This window comes from Bos indicus x Bos taurus, chromosome 9 (genome assembly GCF_003369695.1).
Source record: "Bos indicus x Bos taurus breed Angus x Brahman F1 hybrid chromosome 9, Bos_hybrid_MaternalHap_v2.0, whole genome shotgun sequence".
Taxonomy (NCBI): Eukaryota; Metazoa; Chordata; class Mammalia; order Artiodactyla; family Bovidae; genus Bos; species Bos indicus x Bos taurus.
Window position 1 is genome coordinate 146766 of NC_040084.1, and position 5331 is coordinate 152096.

General features: G+C 48.1%; 1 pseudogene; it reads right to left on the reverse strand.

The window, feature by feature from the left end:
* Nucleotides 1–305: 305 nt before the first annotated feature.
* LOC113898865 lies at nucleotides 306–4079 on the reverse strand (annotated as a pseudogene).
* Between the last annotated feature and the right edge of the window lie 1252 nt (nucleotides 4080–5331).

Genomic DNA, 5331 nt, shown 5'->3' on the forward strand with positions numbered 1-5331 from the left:
TCTCCTGGATCTGCTGTGCCTTCCTCCCTATCAGGACTCCTAAGACTGCTGGATGCTTTCTGCTGAGGCTCAACTCTCTTTCTGACTCAGGTTTCACTCTTGGATCATTCACTGGAGGATTGGCTGAGATCAGGTACAGATCTTTTAGGATCCTCCCCACACTCTGCCCTACATCATATTGCAGGTCTGTCCCTTGTGGGATTTGTGCTGGGCACTTGGACCTCATCTTCTCTGTGTCCTGGCTGATTTTGCCTCGATCTACAGAGATCTTTGAGGGCCCCTCCCAGCCCTGTTCGTGACAAGGCATTGGGAATTTATCCTAAGGCTGCATCAGTTTCTGAGATGCTCGAATTCTGCAGGGCAGGCCAAACTGTTGCTGCATGCACCTTTTGGAAAACTGGTGCTCCAGTTCCTCCCAAACCTTAGGGCTGGCCAAATCCTCAGGAAGGATGGAGACAGAGCTGTGGGCCCAGAAAGACCTGTTCTCCTGCAGAAGGTTAAGAGTGATCTGACTAAAGACTTGCTGAGATTTCTTAACAAAAGAGGGTAAAGCTCTTCCTCTTTCTAGTTGCTTTTTCCAAAAGAGACATTCCCGGTTTTCAATTGCATTTGAGATGAAAGATTATGCCTTATTTGAGACTGTAGGGAAGATGTTTCACAGGACCCAATCTGGTGTTGAGAAGATGGTTGGACTCAGAGAGAGGGTGATTGATGGAGAGTGGTCTCTAACTGCACCTGAGCTTGTGCTTGACACGGGCATGTCTGGATCAAGGGTTTGGGTCAGGCCTGGATCTCCATGTGAGCCTGAGGTGGAGGTTGAAACTGCTGCATGGTTGGAAGCAAGGTTAGTGGTTGAGCCTGGGTCTCCATGTGAACTTGAGGTGGTGACTGAGAGGCATGGTTGCATGTCCATGTGATACAGAGGTGATGGTTGCACCTGGGACATGGATGGAGTCTTGTTTTGAGATTCATCCTGGGCCACAGGTTGAGTCAAGTGCTGGGCCAATATCAGTTGTGAAGTTACTTTTGATGAAATTTGGAATGGTTTGGCCTTAGAACTCTCATTGTTAAGACAGGGCATAACTCAAGAGGTGACCCAGGTACTATGACAGTAGCCACCAAACTCTCAGTGTACAAAAAGGGGTGACCCCCAAAGAGATAACTGCATATCTTCTGTAGATGGTTCCCCAAAGTGTTAGAATATCGGGGCTTCTTGGGAACAAGCAGCTGTTCCAGTTTGCCTTTTATGCTCCAGAAGTTTTGGTGACCCAAGGTGTCCTGCTTGTCACTGAGTTACTTGATCCTCTTCCCCAATGAAGTTAGGTGATAGCCTGCCTCCTCCTTATTTTTCTCCTTCCAAATCTTCCCTTCTACCCTCTTTGTGGTTAGTATCTCCAACATCTTCTGGACATCCATGTTGATAAAAGAGAGGCCACCAGCCTCTACCTGCCTATTTGTGGGGTCTCCCCAAAATGAGGCCTTTGGTAAGTGGCTGGGAAGGTTATCTTGCTCGAATTCTAAATGTGTCAAGGTGGAGAAGCTCCAGGCTTTGGCTGCCTCCTGTCACCATGCCAGGGCTGATACAAGACTGGTTGAACAGACAATGCCTGAGATAGCTGGTCTTTAAGGGGAGTATGGAGATGACCTGTGTGGGATGGTACCCAGTGCCAGTGCCATGGAGTCATCTGAATGAGACTCAGCATGGAGCCTGACGGTGGTGGGGCAGAGGAGGGTGTTGGAGGTAGACAGCAGGCACTCACATGAGAGGGGCTTGGCAAGGAAGGGGACAGGGCAAGTGGCCAAGGTGAAAGCCTCTCCAGTGGAAATAAAGGCTCTGGTGTTGGAGAAGCACTCATGGATGAATGTGAGGGAATGGAAACAGAGGAGGTTACTGAACCTGGAGAAATGGTAGAAGCCCAAGGTAGGGGACACTTGATCAGAGGAGCTGGGGAGATGGTGGGAGCTGCCTCTTCCCTGCATGGTTGGTGGGTTCTAGCAGGAACTGATTGGCAAGCCTCACCAGGTGAATCTTTACATGAGAGCTGATCAAAGCCTCCCTTCTCAGGGAACCTCCCTAGGTGTCTGCAGGAGACATGAGGAAGAAGCTGCAGCCAGGAGCCCTGGGGCCAGGAGGACTGGGCAGTGCAGGCAGGGGTGGGGATCTGGACCCCACAGTCTGGCATGGCCCCAGTGCTGACTTCACAATGTTCCTGCTGTCCCTCACCCCAGGACTTTGGCCATACCCCGCCCCCAGAACTCCCCCTCTCAGCTCAGCCCCAGGCTGCCAGTATCCCTGGGGTCACACCTTAGGCTTTAGGAGGAAGAACCACCTAGAAATGAAAGGAAAGATTTCCAGAAATGGAATCAGATCCCGGCCCTCTTCCAGGGCTTCCTGGCAATCTCTTCAAGCTGAAAATCGGCATACTGGGTCATGGTGGTGAACATAGGAGCCTAGGGGTCTAAAAGGGAGTGGAGTGCATTGTCACTTTAAGGGTACACCACTAGGAGATTGGAGACCAAGCACCTGTGTCCAAGGCCACATAATCCCTGACAGTGATGGTGAAGCTCATGAAAGGTTTATCATTTACAAAGTGTTTCCATATTCTTTACCCCTTGCCTGTGGGGAGAATGGGCAGGCACCACTCTGCAGTTGAATCTGAGCAAAGTAAAATCATGTGTTCTACAAGTCCTTGAGGGCTCACCTCCCAATGTGGGTGCTATTTGTCCAATGCACCCCACATGCCCTTTGGTACAGAGCCTTTTCCAGGCCCCTCACAGCTTCCTTCTAGTATCTGGGTAATGTTCTCCTTCCCAGAAGCCTCCCTGGGAGTTCTGTTTCTCAAGGGAGAAGTCCTGCCACTGGCCCCTCTCAGAGTCCATGGAGCTGGGTCCTCATGGCCAGAAAAGTGGGGACTAACTCTGGGGGTACTCATGGCTGGATGTCAGAACTCACTTTTAAAAGCTCCATTTCTCTTGATGCTCCTACTTCTTCCCCTCTGTTCCATTCAATGCTGAGAGAGAAAATGAGGACTTAGGATCCAAATCTCAGTCTCCTCTCTCTAGACAAGCATCAGACACCAGCATCCATACATGATATGACTTTCTACATTTCACTGACAGCTCTGTGATTCTTCTTTCCTTTTGCTCATTTTTAAATGGATGAAATGTTTTGTTTTCACCCTTTGAAGGACATAAAGGATTTTCAACGTGAGATTCACTCTAGACTTCTTTCTTCACTGTTTCTCTGTTCAAGAAACACACACATTCTTAGACTATGGGTGAATCCGAGCTTCATCAGGCAGGTCTCTGCTTCCTGATACCAGCCTCCCCACTTCCCAGCTCCTGCTCTGAGGCTCTCAGGGCTTCAGCACTGCCAGCAGGTCAGTCCTGTCTGAGACACTGTTCACAGCTGCTGAACTAGTGCTCAGGAGTCTGTCCTCTGGCTGAGATTCAACTCAGAATCCAGTCATTGGCCTCTGGTCACTGTGTTTGGGACCTCCATGGAGCCACCTACTGACCTGGATACACGGGTTGAGATCTTTAAATAGAAATCCTAGTGTTCACTGTATCTCTGCCCAGCCTGGTTTGTCCCTAGAGGGATGACCATCTAGTCTTTCTTGAGAATACATGTCCTGTTCTTTTCCATCTCAAGAGTCATATTAGTTGACTCAGAAAAGTGAAAATAATAATAGAAAAGAACAGAGAAATATGTGCTTGTGAGTCTGGACCAAGAGTTCCTTGCCTTCCTGATGTTTCCATGTTTCCTAGGAGGAGAAAAGGATGAGTTATACTCAAGTTAGTGAAGGATCAGGAAAAAGAGCCCCAGTCCACACAGAAACGTGAGGATTGTATCAATCACCCAGGGAGCGGAACTGGAGTTCACCCAAATATCAAAAGTGCTTTTCAGAGAAAAGAGAGGATTCTCCATTGTCTGCATCATACTGCTGCCCTCAGGCAACTGAGCACAGGATGTGCACTTGGGGACTAAAGTACTCAGCCCAACTCATAGAGCTGTGGTCTCGTCACAAAGGGCTCTTGGGCATAAGAGGGAGTAGCAGAGGAGGAGGCAGGACTGTAGCCCCTCCCTAACCATCCAGCCCCTCAGCTACATGCATCTCCCTCCCTTCCTCTGAGCTTTCCCATCTACTTTCTCATCCTTTTAGATAGAGACATTAGTCAAGTGTCGATTCAGTCCACCTAGAACTCAAAGAATTCCTGGTTCCTTTCACATCACTGCTTGAGCCCCATCACCACTTTTAAAGATCTGGAGTTCCCCCTAATTTTGGTTACTCCGATCTATTTTTACTCTTAGGATTTTTTTTTTTTTTTTAATTTCAGTTCAGTTCAGTCCAGTCGCTCAGTCATGTCCGACTCTTTGCAACCCCATGAACCGCAGCACTCCAGGCCTCCCTGTCCATCACCAACTGCCGGAGTCCACCTAAACCCATGTCCATTGATTCGGTGATGCCATTCAACCATCTTATCCTCTGTCATCCCCTTCTCCTCCTGCATGCCATCTTTCCCAAAATCAGGGTCTTTTCAAATGAGTCAGCTCTTCCCATCAGGTGGCGAAAGTATTGGAGTTTCAGCTTTAGCATCAGTCCTTCCAAAGAACACCCAGGACTGATTTCCTTTAGAATGGACTAGCTGGATCTCCTTGCAGTCCAAGGGACTCTCAAGAGTCTTCTTCAACACCACAGTTCAAAAGCATCAATTCTTCGGTGCTCAGCTTTCTTTATAGTCCACTCTCACATCCATACATGGCCACTGGAAGAACCATAGCCTTGACTAGACATACCTTTGTTGACAAAGTAATGTCTCTGCTTTATGCTGTCTATGTTGGTCATAACTTTCTTTCCAAGAAGTAAGCGTCTTTTAATTTCACTGCTGCAATCACCATCTGCAGTGATTTTGGAGCCCAGAAAAATAAAGTCAGCCACTGTTTCCACTGTTTCCCCATCTATTTCCCAGGAAGGGATGGGACCAGATGCCATGATCTTAGTTTTCTGAATGTTGAGCTTTAAGCCAACTTTTTCACTCTCCACTTTCACTCTCATCAAGAGGCTTTTAGTTCCTCTTCACTTTCTGCCAGAAGGGTGGTGTCATCTGCATATCTGAGGTTATTGATATTTCTCCCAGCAATCTTGATTCCAGCTTGTGCTTCTTCCAGCACAGCATTTCTCATGATGTACTCTGCATAGAAGTTAAATAAGCAGGGTGGCAATATTCAGCCTTGATGTACTCCTTTTCCTATTTGGAACCAGTCTGTTGTTCCATGTCCAATTCTAATTGTTGCTTCCTGACCTGCATATAGGTTTCTCAAGAGGCAGG